An 18,345-nucleotide genomic window follows, 5' to 3' on the forward strand; every position below is an offset into this window, starting at 1 on the left:
TGGTGTCCTGGTCCTGATGAGACAGAAAGACCTCCAGGTCCTCCCATCAGAGACTGAAGCAGAATGTGCTACTGAACTCCGCGACTGGTGATTATGGCGAGGTAAGCCATCTCTCCCAGTAGCGGCTGTTGTCCGAAGAGTGCAGGAAATTTACGACAGACTTGTGCCAGACGTCACTTCGCTGCAAACAGGTAATTGAGTGCGAACGTCATGTACGCCATCGATCCATCTAACCAACTGCCATATGGGCTCAGCTGCTGGGGTATTTATGGAGTGAAGTAGTGGCTAATGTTTACCCGACATCATTCGTCATGACCGCCTAGCACTTACTGTTATGCAGGTACCAGCGGTTTACATTGTGCTGTACTTATTTAACGAGTTTGTTCTGGCACAGAACTGGTTTTTAAGAGCTCTTGGTACCATTTGTTGCAGTCGCTTTATCCTTTCTTTTGTCACATATGAAGGTGATACGACCCTGTTTGGCTGCTCCGACCCACTACATTGTGCTGAAGTCTGCTGCCTGGCTCGCTAGAAACACCGATTTTGCTTTTTGCCCTGGCCCAGTCTCATTGGAGAAATGTTTTCATTGTGGCCATCTCTATTTGACTTTGCTGCAATGTAGCGAGATAGCTTCGCTCTGGAACTTTGAAAGTTTTACCTGTTTTACTGCCCTGTACAATGTTGGCATGTAACATACCCCTCTTCTCTGAAAAAAATCACCCGGAATTTTTAGGAAAAACAAAAAAATCTTAATCTTTACCATAATAATCTTGCCTCACTTACAAAATGTTTTATCAACTTAAATTATGTTACAATTTCTCTTCACCTTTCTGGTACAGCCCATTCCAGTGAGATCTTGTGTGTGGCCTTTAACTCTGCTTTCGTTATTTTACTCCTGAGTAAAAGACAAATTGCAGAAATGACTGCTAGTACTGCGATTATACTAGTGGTTGCTACGCTAATGCCACCTATGTTCTCCTTTCGCCCACCGTGATATTCCTGAACATGTCTCAACATTCGATCGGCAGAAATTTGCCCCTTTTCTACATCAGTCAGTTTATCTATGGTCTGTAATACCGTAGCATCTACTGAGTAATTTCGAAAGGAAATATTCTGAATAGGCAAAATGCTGAAGTGAGTTTTTGGCCTGTACAATGTCAGTTGTACACTAGTAATTACTTCAGTACCCATGATGGTTGGTGGTAGATGATAGTCTACTCCCGCTATATCATATTCAGTTCTGTTGATTACTGTACTGCTAAGCTGTAATTCTGCTCTTGTCATTCCTGTAAAAGTCTTATTTATATATCAGGTCACTGTTACCGTTTGTGGCTTCTATACAGCATAAATCCAATGACTTATGACTAGCTGAAAATTTGTCCATGACCTCATAACTACCTTCTTACACTCTGGTGCATTCATATTTCCCAAGAATAATTGTACTTTACACGATCGGTTACCTGTTTGAACTACTTGTGCCAGACAAACAGTAATAATTTCATTAATACACTTATCAAGATCTTCTACTGATAGAACTACGTGCACTTTGCCTTGTTTAATACAAGTAATACTTCATTAACCGAAAATTTAATCCATCTGTTAATAAGACTCCATCAAATTGTATATGAAGGAATCGTTTAACACTCACTACATTTCATCTAGGCGTCATCCTCGCCATCACCTAGATGAAATAATTTGTTTGTACTCCCGTCCTCCTTAAAAAAAGTGAGAATACAACAAAAATATCCATATTACCTATATTCTTAAAAATACAGCATGAATCAATGTAAACAAAGAAAAAAATCCTACTATTACCCATGTATCTCTACATCCGCAACTATGTATTCCTTGGTCTCAACCTATATACACTATTCTGCGATATTTCTTTACTCTTTTGCTTCTTAATTCTAATATGTGGTATCTCCACTGATACTTGAGGAAGGGAGTCTATGGCTCGTTGAAAAGCTTTAATTTTATTGATGTGGACTGTGGAAGTTGGTCCTGGTAATTGTAACTTTACATTTACAAGTTATTACCTCGAACACCTGGTAAGGACCCTGAAACTTTGCCAAAACATCTTTGTCTTGCCCTTCAGAGTGTAAGTGTTTGCAAGTAATACCCATTGATCTATCCATTACTGAAATAAATTCCTCTTACTTCAGCCAACACGCTCTTGACTTTTTACTGCTTATGTGTGAGCCCATTTTATCTTTTGCCAGACTTCCTTTAGAGTTTTTGCAAATACCTTAACGTGCCCACCATCTTTTCTGCACTTTGGTTGCATCAGATCAAACGGAGAAGCACTTTGGTCCAAGTACCACCTCATAAGGTGATAACCCTGTTCTGTATGATTTTTTGAATTGTACACGCCGGCCGTCGTGGCCGAGCGGTTCTAGGCGCTTCAGTCTGGAACCGCGCGACCGCTACGACGCAGGTTCGAATCCTGCCTCGGGCATGGAGGTGTGTGATGTCCTTAGGTTAGTTAGGTTTAAGTAGTTCTAATTTCTAGGGGACTGTGACCTCAGATGTTACGTTCCATAGTGCTCAGAGCCATTTGAACCATTTGTTGTACACGCAATTAGAAAATCTGAATATACATCCCAGGTTAGGTGTTGAGAATTCATGTAATGGCTTAGCATCTGAGATATAGTCCAATGAACTCTTTCTGTATGACCATTTGCCTGTGGGTGGAATAGACTTGTACATAATTTTCCAACTTTCAGTAAGTGACACAACTGCTTAATGAGATCGGATATAAAATTTGTGCCCTGATCCATAACAATCATTTGTGGCACCCAAAATTTAAGTATTCAATAATTTACCATAATGTGAGCTACTGAGCTTGCTTTCAGATCTGGTATTTCTGCCACTACCAGCGTGGAGAGCTGCATCAAACCAGTCTCAGGACTGAAGACCACAACAACAACAGCAACCAGGTACCTTCAGAAGTGATCGATAATTGTTAACACATATTTGTTACCCTACTGATTCCTGTGAAATGGCACCAAAATGTCTGTTCCTACCATTTGGAATGGATAGCCATACTATGGTAGTCTTTGTAATTGTATCTTTTGATGGCGTAAACCAGCACATTCTGCACACGGAATGCAGTTCTTGATGTACTGTTGAATATCAGTGCATCTTTTTCTCCACCAGAACCTTTCTGCTACTCGTATATCTGTTGTTCTCCTACCTGGTGACCTGATAACGTATGATCTTGTGCTTGCCGTAGTACTTCTGTCTGCAAAGCTGCTGGAACTACTGCAGATGGTCCACACTTGGTTGATCTGCACAAAACCCCATCTTGTATGACAAACTATGGCTGCTTGCAACACACTTGACAATCTTTATCGTTTGCTTGTGCTTCCTTCAGATTTTTTTAGATCAAATCCAGAGACTTTCAATGCCTCAATCTTCCTAAAACCGCGCCCAAAGCTATACCACTTGCATCACGTGACAATATGAATTCTTTGGTGAAATCTGGAAAAATCAAAACTGGGTCTGAAGTTAATATATCTCTTCAATTTTGAAATGCTGTCTGACACTGAGGTATCTATTACCTTTCCATAGTCATTTTGTTAGTGGTTGTGAAACTTCAGCAAACCCTTCACATATTTCCTACAGTTATTTGCTAATCCAAGGACAAATTGTAATTGTTTAACTGTCTGAGGGCCCGGAAACTCGTGTACCACTGACGTAAGGCACGGATCTGGCTTATTACATGCTCCAGATAGTTTACTTGTGATTGTGCAAAGTGATACTTACCAATGTTAAGCGTAAGTCGAGCATTTCTCAGTCTGTCAAATACCATCTCTAAATGCTGTACACGCCCTTCGAGGCTTTTTGCGAGTATAATTATATCATTGTTTGTTTTTAAATATCTGAGTACTCCATCTAATAAACGTTGAAATGTAACTGGTGGGTTTCTCAGCCCAAAAATCATCCTACAATACTAATAGCGATCAGAAGTTGTGGTAAATGCTGTTTTAGGTGTATCCTCAGGATGTACGTCAATTTGATGATATCCACTTCTTAAAACTAGAGCTGAAAAGAAATTGCATTGACCCAAATTATCTAACATGTCAGTAATATTAGGGACTGGGTATGCATCTGTTACTGTTTCTTTCACTTAAGAATCTGTAATTGCAACAAAACCAAGATTTCTTTGTTCCATCTAGTGACTTTTTAACCACAATCATGATACTCGCTGTCCATGGACTATCACTATCTATGTTCTATAATCCTATCTCATAGCTGCTGATTCTCCATTTCCTCTACAAAAAAACTTTTAACGATTAGGTAGCCGACACTGTTTTCAAAATACTGGCAGATGATTGCCTGTTGATATTCTATGTTACGTGACTGGTGTAGCAGATAACACGCCTTGTGGATTGAATAAATCCTTCTACCATATTAACACTGGTTCCATTAATGCCATGTGTTTACCTTGAAGATGTTTAACTTTTTCTCTCAACGCAGATATATCGCATTTCGCTCTGTTCTACCTTGTACCCTAGAGCCCTCAATATCTTCTTTTCCGAGAATCCCTATGGAAGACTCATCCCCAAAATTATGGAGGCTTATTGGCACCATAACCTGACCATTAATATTCCTTGTACGCGTTATACATCTACGTGCAAAACAATGTTGCTCCTACAAGATGTCATCACTTTTAGCGGTTCTACCAAGCACGCTACACCCTGTGTAATGTTACTGCCTACTGGTACCTGAGCCGTGACTGGCTCATCCTATGCGCTGGATTAAACCTTCACTGCGATTCTGTGTTTAGTCTCCGGCGGTTATCGCGATTATGCTGTTAACTTCTCCTTCCGCGAGTGGCAGCAGCGGTGTGTATCGATATTCACACCTTGGACTATCTTTCACCTGGCGCTTATAGTTTCCGGCTGGGTGGTGTGCGCACCAGTCGGTAGGTTGGCGTGGAGCAACGAGGAATTCTCGGTGGGGCGTATTTTGGCCGGGGCCCGCTGGCGGTCTCTGCGTGAGACCTTAAAGGCTGCGCTGATGTGCCACAAGGACTCATGGACTCAAGCGTTCCCATTGGTTTTGTTGGGGTTACGGACCGCATTAAAAACAGACATCAATTGTTCCTCGGCAGAGTTGGTATATGGAGAACCACTCCGAGTTCCAGCAGAATTCCTTGCACCAGTTCCTCTCCCAGATGACACACAACTACCCCACCTCTTGCAACAAATGAGGAAGCAGGCAGAGACACTACGTGCAGCCCCGACGTCTCAGCACGGCACGCATCCAGTGTTCATACACAAGTCCCTCGATACTTGTTCCCACATCATGCTCCACACAGACCTGGTACGTCATTCGTTACAGCCACCGTACACTGGACCATATCAAGTGCTAGGACGGGAAACACACCCAATGAATATCCTCCTCCAGGGAAAGTTGACCAAGGTTTCCATTGAGCGAGTAAAACCCGCTTGGACAATGACAGCACCGACTACAGTCTCACAGACGACTTCAGACACAACTTACAATGAACCCACACCTTCCGCAGAACCAGACAGCTGTGACCCACAGGAGCCCCACACCAGGGGACGTAATGCAGCAACGGAATCATCAAGCAGCACCCACACCTGCACTATCCGCACTCGGGCAGGCCGAGAGGTGAAGTTTAAGTACCCCACCATACCGGGTGCTCCACACTTCAGGGGTGGGGCTGTGTGGGAGTGACAAGTCGATAGTCGACAAGACACTGAGAGATTCTCTTTATGAGCGGGGTTCTTTGGAGGACACGAGGAGTGTTCGTTTCCCCTTTCCCGCGTTAACGAATGTATCAAGTGTGTTTGTGCGGTACGATAAAGGTGGTCGTTCACAGTATAAATTCCACACTAGTGTTTTCCTTTATGTAGTGAAATTACTCCTACAGGATATTCCTGCGAGCAACAACATGGTTTTCAAGTTGTAAAATTCTAGCCACCCTCCGGTGGAGTTTGGTTATTTGAATTGAAGTGCACCAGCGGAATCTTCTGCCTTGTGGCCGTTAACGTTACGGTTACCTGCCCTGAGCATTGACGTAAATTTCAGGCAGTGTAGTTTCCTCATCGTGTTGTTGCTGACCAGCACGGTGTGTAGTGTGACAGCTTCGTCTATGATTGGTTGTTGGCGCCAATATCTTCTTTGTTGTTCCGTTGAACTCCCTGTTGTGCCTCGGTCGGGTGAAGTGCAAGTTATCTTGTCGGTGGATCCGCTGACTGTCGGTCGGTTGGGTTGTCGTCGGGTCGCGAATGGTTGGCAAGACTGCCTGTCTCACCTAAGCGAGCGTTAGTGTTAGAATTACAGGCCGACCCTCGAACGTCAGGGCGCCCTTGTGTGGACTGCCCTATTTCTTTTAAAGTTGTTCTTGTTGTTGCTACTTGTATGGCTTCTAGCCGGTTTTGTGTTTTAAATTAGAGTTGTTTTACTTGTAAGGCCTTCAGCCTAGTTTAAAGTACTGTTTCGCGTAAGCCTTTTGGCACTTCAAAATTTTTTTGAATTTTTAAGTCTTCGGCCTTCAGCCGATTTGAATTTAACTAGTTTACTTCAGCCTAACTAAAGAACTGTTTTAAGATAAGGCTTGCCTTTTAAATTTCTGATTATGCTTCCATTTTAAGTTATTGGCGATAATTCAAAAATGGCTCTGAGCACTATGGGACTTAACTTCTAAGGTCATCAGTCCCTTGAACTTAGAACTACTTACACCTAACTAACCTAAGGACATCACACACATCCATGCCCGAGGCAGGATTCGAACCTGCGACCGTAGCGGTCACGCGGTCCCAGACTGCAGCGCCTTTAACCGCTTGGCCACACCGGCCGGCTATTGACGATAATTAAGTTCCAAAGATTAAAGCTGTGTGTTTAAAAAAAATGTTATTGGGCTCTTGTAATGTTTGATCAAACAATAAAGTTGTATGTTCGAGTGTATCTGACAGCCCCTTATTTTGGTCCCTTTCCACATTTTATACTATTTCTCCTGTCCTGCGGGTTAAGCAGGGCATCTCAGTACCGATATTAGTTTTCCTGTACCTGCTGGTGCTCTGTCAAGGAAAACAACTTTTAATGCAACTATACACAGTTTATTCTACGCCCCCGTTTTATGGGTGCATCTTATGACAAAAACATTTGTAACTGTTGTATCCAACGGAAATAACGTACCGTCCGTTGCGAAACGTTGGTTCTAACATGATGTCTAACCAGAAAATCTAACCCAAGAGTCGCAGCGACGCCTTGTGTATAGCCATATTGCATGCAACCTACTCGTGTACCTTGGCTGTTGTAGTCTGCTCTTATCCATGAGGTCCAGACTGACAACTGCTACGTGCGCCCCTGTAGCTCGCAAAAATTCATACTGTTTCCCTTTCAAACAAGCCACCAACGAACAATCCATCTCTGCGTGCGCAATAAATGCTCTTCTATTTAATGGAACGCTTCTGAATGATAGGAAGATTCTAGTTGCCATTTAACGATTTCTTTTTCCCATTACAGTTAGCCTGTTTCCTTGACCTGCACTCCTGAACAGTTGCGGCTGGCGACACTGCACTTTAAAATGACTCTTTCTTCCGTGGCGATAACATTCTTTGTTCGACACAAACATTTTCTGGTCATCCTGAAACTTAATAGCACTATCTTTCTCTTGCAGATAATTGGCTACTTGCAGCCCTGCTGTCACATCTTGCGGATTTTCCATTTTCACCCAACGAGAAAATTCTGGAGAACTCCCTCTTAGGAACACATCCAGTGCCCTATCCTCAGCCTCTCTCAACAAAACTGCACCAGAGTCCGGTTTCTTAGTCAGCTGATAAGTCTGGTCGTTCAACTTGTGTATCCTGTACGAAAACGCTTCGACAGTCTCATTTAGTAATTTTTTCAAATTACTTAACTTTTTCTCGAAACAAGCGGTATTTTGTTTTCTGTACCGTTGCTTTAAGCCATTTTCTAACTCTAACCACATTTACACTTTACTTAAAACCTCGTGATACATGATGTACCTCTTAGCATCAACCGACAAGCTCAATTTGGCCATCTGAAATGATGTTTGCTCAGACCAGTTGCACAAGCTCGCTGTGGATAACGCGCCCTGAATAAAAATAGTGACACCCTCCGATTTTTTGCCAGAAGAAAGGGAAATAAGACTAGTGGCTACAGGATCCACGGATGAGGAAGGTACTGCCAGTATTGATTTAACTTCACTAGGGCCTGATTGTGAAGGATCTCCCACTTGATTACGTAACAGCTGTGTCTTTTACTCGTTCTGTTCTTTTAATAATTTAACCTGTTCTGTCAGAGCTGATATCGTGTCTGCTGTAATAGCTGCTTGCGTTTGTGCCATATTTGTGCAGTTTCTTTTTCCATCACAGCAAGCCTTATACACCACACATAATATACACTACGATGAACATAAAAATTTACATACTACTTCGTCTAGTCGATACCCAATGACACTTAACAAAGGCTTTTTTTTGCATGGCCATACTGCAAGTGCAATATATTACAGGAATAAACACACCACATTCCTAGACAAATTACAAATTTTGTAATCTACCAGTACAAAATACACTTTAGTACAGTTTCCCTTAAATTCAGACATTAGGCTCTGCAAAAAGTAACTCTGAATTTCCAGTGTCGTATTCTGGACATGATCACCACCAAAACATACTTGTGAGAGAAACAAAGCTTTTCAGTGACTCACCCCACAATTGTAATTGCTAGTGTGGCTCTATACGAAATGCTTCGTACTCCCTTCTGACGTACATGCTGCAAGCATCAGAAGCAAGCTCACTTCCTGACACCAATTTTGCAGGAGGTGATTACTGAGAGGGCGTGAGTAGAGTTGGTTCTGTGTGAGGAGGCCTTCTCACAGTTCGCCCCTTGCCAGTTTTCCTCGGAAGGATGGTAGTGACCTATGGACGCTGGTAGGCGCAGTGAAAGAAGACTCAGAATTAGTTATTTATTTCCATAGAAGTACAGGTAGCGTCTTGACTCGCAGTTGGCTTCGTCTGTCAATGCAACAACTATAATTGTTCCCTAGCAATGTTTTTTGGAAATTTGTAGTAAGATCTTATGGGACCAAACTGCTGAGGTCGTCGGTCCCTAGTCTCCTAGCAGATTACTGTCCAATGTGTCGACAGCGGGTGTGTTGTTGCCTGGTAAGTAATTGGTTAAAGGGACAAAATGGAAGCTGCAGACCAATGAAAGTCGATGTTGTCTGGCACTGCATCTGTTCAGAAATGAATAATTAATTGATAGGCAACTGTGCCACAATCGGCCACAAAACGAGGAATGAACTTGCTATAGGATAAGTCAAATGAACAAAAGTTCACTCAAACAAGAAATTCTTCAGCACAATGAGTAGTAGGACAACCTGTGTGTCACCCCACTCTCCATTATTGCCAGATGTATCCAGGATGGTGGAGATGATGTCATCCAAGATGGCATCATCTAGACTTGGCAACAGTGCATGGCGTCATCCAAGATGGCGGATTTTGGCGGGAAGTTTGATTTTTACAGGAAGATAGCTCAATTGGGCTACCTCCACTAACCTAACCCTCCAGAAAAAAATTGGCAAGAAATTCAAATTACAGCAAGATAATGCGTCACACCAACAAAAATGGTGGGAAAAAGGGGCTTGTCTTTATTATTTAACCAGATTCAAGCATGTGTGATCTCCACAAGCTCTAGAGCCCAACTGGCTTAGTTGATATTGTAGCCACCACAAAGTGCCAATGTGACGTCATCCAAGATTACGATCGTGATGTCAATCAAGATAGCTCCACCCAGTGTATCCACCATGTGGTGTATGCCACCAGAGAGCGACACCCTGACATCATCCAAGATGGCGACCATGACAACGAGTGTATCTACCACATGGTGTAAGATTGTACACTTCGCCCACCTCCACTAACCTCCCCCCCCCCCCCTCCCAGGAAATGGCGGGAAGTTCAAATTCCAGCATGATAATGGCGAGAAAACTGGACTTGTCTTTATTATTATTTAAACAATATCATGCAGGTGTGTTCGCCACGAGCTCCAAAGTTCAACTGGCTTAGTACACATAGCCACCAGCAGAGGACATCATTCAAGATGTCGGATTTTGACGCGAAGTTTGAATATTGGCAGGAAGATAGGCCAATTGGGCTACAGTCACTAACCTAACCATCCATAAAAAGATTGGTCACAAGTTCGAATTCCAACACAATAATCGGTCACACTTACGAACAAATGGTCTGAAATAGGCCAATTGTGTCACATCCACTGACCTAAATCCACTTCATCCTACGAATTCTCGCCAACATTGAATTTTGGTGGTTACTTATGTTTTCGCTGCTAAGCTATGAAAATCACGTCAGACAAAGTACACTTGTGCTAACCTAAGGCACCTCCTGTTGATTGGCGAGAAAAGGACTGAAGTCTTTATTTCAAGCAGTATGGTCATCACTTATGCTCCAACAGACTTAGTACACATCTTTTGAGATGGCAACACCCAGTGCACTCGCCACTAGGTCCAGACTCCAACTGACTTAGTTCAAATCGTTGCCAGCAGAGGAGGCTACCCCTGGCGCCACCGGCCAGCAGTAGCCCGCACGCACGCCACTGGTCCAGCGGCCGCTCACGTCACAGCCCTCGGTCGGATGGCGACAAAGTTGTTTTACTGGACAGTGGAATCTGCACTGACGGCACACAACCGCCGGTCCACCACGTGGCGTGCTCGACAAAGAACACTCTCGCTAAGTTAACTGAGTCAAGATCGGCTACTCTCTCTCTCGCGTGCACATGTTATAACTGGACACGAGCCACGCCACCGCCCTGGGGGCGTCCGACCGCTTATGTCACACACCCTCGGCCACCACCTCTAAACAAGCGCCGGGCATAGTCTTCTCTAAACATGCTAACACCCACATCACTCAACTAGCTATCAATTACCTAAGTGCTTAATTGCTTTTGAATTTTAATCATATTAAATAATTCAATTTACAATTTCATAAAAGTATGAAAAGGCGTTCAACTATCTAAATTCAACTACTTTTCAAGGTCCAGACCGCCACCTCTTCGTAGGATCCAGTGCTGAGTTTGAATTCTGGCAGTAAAGAAAGGTCACTTGCGCTTCCACCACCAAACTAAGAAAATTGTTGCAAACAAAGCTCATCATAACTAACCTAAGCGTCCAGGATGCAACCTCTACATAGGGGTTTCTGTTAAAGGGACTCAGCCTGTAGTAGGCCCATGGATGGATGAACAAATGTACTTTATTTAGGGATGGAGTATATGTATCACAGAACACAGACACTGACATGTCCTACAGCATACAGACCTGAAAACCACTCCTACATAACTCATTTATAATGCTCTACACACACACTTGCTAATTGTATACCGTAAAAATAACCAATCGCACAGCATATAGACACGCAAACCACTCATAAATAATGCAAAACATTTACGTCCAAATAGCGAAACAACTCCTAATTTTCCGAAATAATTTCAGTGCAGACCTGCAAACAGCTCCTAAATAATACAGCATAATGATGTGTAGACACGCTAAGTACTCGTAAACTATTCAAATAACGTTTATGTAGGCCTACAGACCTGCTCCCGAAATAATGCAAGCAACTCGCACAAGCACAGTCCACAGCCCCCCTGCCCATTGAGTACACAGGAGGTAGTGTTAAGTGACCTATCCCTCAGATGTCAAACCGCGCGCAGCCCCAGCTCAGCTTCCGCAAGCACGGGGTGGAGGCACCTGCCCAGTCATACATAACACCTGAGAAATTCCTGTCCAGATATATGTTCACCTACACACACGAGCTGATGTGATCGGGCGGGAGCGCAACCACGAGCTTCGGCCGAAAGCAGGCGCCGTTAATGACCAGGCGTTTATTTACACAGCACACACTCCAAACAGAGCAGCGCGCATTTGGCCTCCCTCGCTACCCTCACTCTAACTGCAGTCCAGGGAATATGCTGCAGATTCCATTCCACAATAGCAGAACCTGCTTTCTCCCTTAGCGATTCTGACGGACCATAAGTGGCGATCGACTTACGCTTCACTGCGTGCGCCGAAAAGCCCCTTGAAGTGAGGCAGCCACGGCTCAGCCCCGCAAGCTCCGCCGCACGCACCAGCCGCCGCCACTGGACACCGGTGAAAGTTGCATTCCAAGCATCGTTCACACCAGCCTCACATGGCAGGCATCTCCAGGTGCCACTAGTCTCTACCATTGAAGGCAGGGCGTGTATCACCATACCTAACTACCACCGTGGCTCTCGCCTCTCCGCGAAACGTCTGCATGATGACTCGCCATCTAAAACGTTCTCAACATTATTCTTACCTCACATTGCTCTTTAAAAAAGTAACACCCAGGTCAACCTCTCGGAATTTGTATAATGCCCCATAAATATTTAACACTCGTTTTCTACATGTCTCAGGTTGAGTGCATGGAAATTCTTCCCATAACAGAACCTGTTTACCAAAATAACATCTAATCCACTCTTCCCAACGCCCCTAACGTGGTGCCCTTCCAGCTCTCAACATACACAAACGTTCCCGCCTATATCCCACCACAATCAATCGAGCATTCTGATTCGCTCTTAACGAATTTACCCGCCGAATTAGTGATGAAGCCAGTATCGGAGGACAATCAACTTTTTCTTTCCGAGGCCTTCTGTGCTTATTTCGCACAGATCGTTAAATTGCACTGACAGTTCAACACGCAAAATTGCCTACACATTATCAAATACATACCAGATTCACAAGAATGTTGGAAGAGAGGAGGGCGGTTACCAGTCTAACAAAAATTAAATATTACGATTGCTGCTATATTCTGAGACCGGACAATGTACAGTTAATGTCTCCGCTTGACGACTGCGCCTCACTATCTATATCCCATATAATTTTCCACGTAAAAAAACGCTCAGCCTTATCCATGTAATCAATCTATACATCCTTCACGAGATAACTCACCGTCTTCCTCTCTAGTCACCGCATAATATAAACAATACTAACTTTGCAATGCAATCTATACACAGTCCACATAGTGTAAGCCACACTAACTTTAAAATACAATATATGCACATCCTACACAAACAGCGCAGTTATCTTTTATATCTGTATAGCACCTGAAACAATTATCTTATGCCCACACCCACACTGCCTATATGTCAAGATGCTCCCCCAGTCCTAGGGAAGCACTTCCATTATGTTCTTTCTTGCTACAGACGCTACACTCAACAGTAACAAACTATTTTACACTGATTACCATTTTGCACCGACAACTAAACATCGCAGTGTTATCTACAGGTCATCAAATACATACCACACTCGCAGGAATATTGGAATCTCAAACCGATCCCCAACCAGGGAACAAATCACCGAGTACCGTCGCGATCTAGTAAACATACAATTCATATCTCTCACCATACCAAATAATCCCCTTTAAATCAGTGAACCGAAGTCACTCTCAGAACTAATGTGCAAGAAGAGGGGCGTCCCCCCAAAGCATAAACAGACTACGGTTTCTGCTTTCATGTCCGCATTTCTACAGACATCTCCAGACTCGTCGATTACAAGAACACCCATATTTTCTCTATAATATTACACCATTTTAGCTGTGCTTCTCGATATCAAGCACCAGGCCGCTTCCTACCGATCACTCACCCAACATAATTCTGAACATATAACTGGGAATTATTTCTTTACAAAAACGAAACTTTAGCTAAGTGGAGCCTGCTCTAGACAGATCAATAACTAGAAACAAACAGGCAATCCAACCTCTTTATAAAATCGGTGAATTTTGAAAGTCATTCGGTTAATGAACGCGGTATGTGACCGGTATTTGTAACTCCCTCACTCTGCTAGATATTTATCCAGTATGTGTAAGGTATTCTGTCTAGATTTCATGTCAGAGGCTCCATTATGCAGGGTGATTCAAAAAGAATACCACAACTTTAGGAATTTAAAACTCTGGAACGGATAAAAAAGCAGAGCTAAGCACTATCTGTCGGCGAATTAAGGGAGCTATAAAGTTTCATTTAGTTGTACATTTGTTCGCTTGAGGCGCTGTTGACTACAACTGGTCCCTTTTTCTTCGAAGGTGCTACTGTAACTGGACTACAGTATCTGGAGATGTTAGAGAATTGGCTGTTCCCTCAGCTCGAACAAGAAGCACAAGAATTCATATTTCAGCAGGATGGAGCGCCACCACATTGGCACTTATCTGTCCGTAACTACCTGAACGTCAACTACCCGAGGCGATGGATCGGCCGCCAGGCAGCCCGTGACAGAGCACTTCATCACTGGCCTCCAAGAAGCCCTGATCTTACCCCCTGCGATTTTTTATTATGGGGGTATGTTCAGGATATGGTGTTTCGGCCACCTCTCCCAGCCACCATTGATGATTTGAAACGAGAAATAACAGCAGCTATCCAAACTGTTACGCCTGATATGCTACAGAGAGTGTGGAACGAGTTGGAGTATCGGGTTGATATTGCTCGAGTGTCTGGAGGGGGCCATATTGAACATCTCTGAACTTGTTTTTGAGTGAAAAAAAACCTTTTTAAATACTCTTTGTAATGATGTATAACAGAAGGTTATATTATGTTTCTTTCATTAAATACACATTTTTAAAGTTGTGGTATTCTTTTTGAATCACCCTGTATATCCACTGAGTTAAAGGCGATGCCTTATTGGCAAGGATCACAAACAGTAGTAAATCGTGTGCTTATTGAGATTGTAAGAAATGTGCGCTAGCTTTTCACACCTCTTGTGTTACGCTATCCGCTAGAAATGATGTCTATGATTTGGAATCAGGTCCTCCCATTCAGCAACATACATGCGCCTGATCACAGCCACAAGTGAAACATATCTCTGGCGCTCTGATATATCGAAACGAGTCTCCCCTCTCGAACCTATCTGCTACAGTAAAAATCCAACACGGTCCTAGTCAGTCCTTACACATCTTGCAACTGCTTCCACTTCTACAGCTTTGTACATGTGATCGTGATATTTTATGTCGCAACCGAGCAGATGTCGGACAAAGCCATATCCACCACCTTCTGCAGTCAGTCTAGAACAGAGCAAACTTAGTTACTGCGACAGGTCCGTGGACGGCTCTCAGGACCCAGTCCCATCGGTTGGTGGACCAAACTTCGAACACCTGTCATAGATGTGGTGCGTGGTGGATCCGTCTCCGAACATAGCTTCGTATATATAGTCTGTGGCAGATCCACACTCGAACGTTAACGCGGATGTGATATATTGTGGATCTGCATCCAAACAACGCTTCGTACACTGCGTGTGATGATCCACCTCCGAACCCTACCCCGTGCGCAGCATATTGTGGATCCGCATCACAACACTGATCTGGATATAACATGTGGTGGATCCACAGTCGAACGCCAGCTCTGGTCTCCTGTGGGTCCAGGAATCGTCTACTAGATGTGCATTTACAGAGACGTGCAGAAAGCAGAGCAAATGCTCTCCGAATGTGGGGGTGACTGGATACAGTAGAGTGCAGTGCTATATTACACATCCCGATCAATGCATTTGGGCTAGGTGGTGGCATGTGTGCTACATTTACAATCAGTTTTAGTACACAGAACGAGGTGTTATGTCATGATCGCATATATATATATATATATATATATATATATATATATATATATCAGACCTCAAATCGATAGAATTGCGAAAAGTGACCAGGGAATAGGAATACATCGACCGAATATGGAGCCTAATGCGGCGAACTTGAGGAAGTACTTTGCTGTCTTCTTCAATTTGTATTATCAGACCAAGTATGCTGCAACAGGAGGAATACCGGAAAACGCGGACAAGGAAAGGAAGGGAATAAGGGGGGGTAGTCAATTTTTTTCCCATTGAGGCTGCATTATACTGTATGTCTATTGAGGTACCAGTGATTCCGGATGCATCAGTCATATGAAATAGCCTGCGTTCTACTCGTATACAGCTACATGTTAGGTATGTGTTTTGAAGCACTGTCAGTCATCAGAGGACTTCGATCTAATGTGTGAAGAAACTTGACACACTCCTCTAAAGGAGCTTTCATTTATGCAATCATACCTGTCGCATCTTGGGCGTAAAACGGGACTTCAGGGCCATAACTAACTTAGCGGTAAGAGCTTGTGGTGCGCTGCAATCCCAGTGTATGCATTTGCCCGATTTATGCGCTATTTACAGAGTTAGTGATGGAATGACTTGTAATTTTCACATGTCGGACGCTGCTGCTTTTTGTTTATCTGTTTCCTTGTAGGATGTATCCCCCGCTAGTAACTATCATTTTATGTAGGTCTTATGCAGATATGGTATAATTTCTGAACCGTGATCGGATGTCAACAGTGGACCCTATATATCTCCTCAAAGTTATATCGCGCTCGTATCATGCAAAGCAAATGTTTTACAATTCGATAAGATAGTTCAGCGTAGAGAAAATGTGAAGAAGGATGTATGTCTGATAGGGGAGGAGGGGGGGGGGGAAGGATTTCGATCTAAGATTGCAGCCAGTTTTTAAGTGCAGAACGTTGTAATCTTAGGAGCATGTGTGTGTTTATGTTCTCTATCTTACCAATACCTTCCAAGTACAGATCCTAGACTCTAGAACAATAATTTAGAGTTGATAGCTTCGTTGATTTAGGTAAAAATGTGTGCAACTCAATTTGTCCTGAACTCCATCGCGTATAAAAAGAAGTCTTTTCTTGTTCTTCTTAACTGTATGCTATTACATTGCGGCACTTTGTTACTATACATCGATAAGGAGTGCTAAGCTCCTCAACATGGTAATATCTCGAGAAATCTCATGCACTTGGATGGGTTGGGACTTGGAGAACTGTATTCATTCACAAGTCGTGGAGTGTAGCGCTCTTCTTCTGACAGCTTGGAGATTAATTCTCTTACCGTGCTGCAGGGTGTGTTGGTCAATGCCTGTGTGAGGTTGGTCTTTTACCCTAAGATGGCCAGAATTCTCTGTGACTCCCATATGCTGAGAGATAGATCGTAAATTAAAGAATATGCTCAAAGTGTTACAAATATGTAGAGCATAGTCTGATGTACTTTGATCATGTATGTCTTCGAGAATTAACAATGAATGCACGAACTGCACACTAATCTACACGCATTCACAATCATACTCGCAAAGTGATGCAAAAGGGGCGGTTTAGCTGTGATACTGAAATTGGGGGCCATCATGTCACATCAACGGCCGGTGCTGAACTTAGTGTAAAATCCTACGCACTATCAAGTCTGTTGCTTAATATTACAGTATATCAAAGGTGTCTTTTCCATCACTTCCGCGCATCGGTTACTACATAATGATTGAGTGACATAGCTTGTTTGAGAGTGACATAGCTTGTTTGAGTTCGGGGAGGGGTTTTGTGGATGGGAGACAACTTATGGGGGTTGCTAGCAGCTAAACAGCGATCCCGTACATGAGTGCAAAATTACGAATAACTCGAAATGGAACGCCGAGCCATCATCTGTTCCGTCACAGTGACATATGAACTTAAATGTAGAGGTCATGAAAGACTTTCGCACGGTAGTTTGGAAACTCTTCACGACCTTGCCAAACTCGTCTAGTTTCCTTATGTTATAAGTGTGTTTTATTCAAAAAATAATTCAGTGTTATGCTACCTGCGGTAAGAATATGATTTATACAGGGTGAGTCACCTAACGTTACCGCTGGATATGTTTCGTAAACCACATCAAATACTGACGAACCGATTCCACAAAACCGAACGTCAGGAGAGGGGCTAGTGTAATTGTTTAATACAAATCATAAAAAAATGCACCGAAGTATGTTTTTTAACACAAACATACGTTTTTTTAAATGGAACCACGTTAGTTTTCTTAGCACATCTGAACATATAAACAAATACGTAATCAGTGCCGTTTGTTGCATTGTAAAATGTTAATTACATCCGGAGATATTGTAACCTAAAGTTGACGCTTGAAACCTCCGACGTTCAGTTGCGTGTTGTAACAAACACGGGCCACGGTCGGCGAGCAGCATCTGAAGGGACATATTTACGATGACGACCGTTCTCCTGACCTTACACCTCTGGACTTCTTTCTGTGGGGTACGTTAAAGGAGAATGTGTACCGTGATGTGCCTACAACCCCAGAGGATATGAAACAACGTATTCTGGCAGCCTGCGGCGACATTACACCAGATGTACTGCGGCGTGTACGACATTCATTACGCCAGAGATTGCAACTGTGTGCAGCAAATGATGGCCACCACATAGAACATCTATTGGCCTGACATGTCGGGACACACTCTATTCCACTCCGTAATTGAAAACGGAAACCACGTGTGTACGTGACCTCAC

Source organism: Schistocerca cancellata, chromosome 2 (genome assembly GCF_023864275.1).
Source record: "Schistocerca cancellata isolate TAMUIC-IGC-003103 chromosome 2, iqSchCanc2.1, whole genome shotgun sequence".
Classification (NCBI taxonomy): Eukaryota; Metazoa; Arthropoda; class Insecta; order Orthoptera; family Acrididae; genus Schistocerca; species Schistocerca cancellata.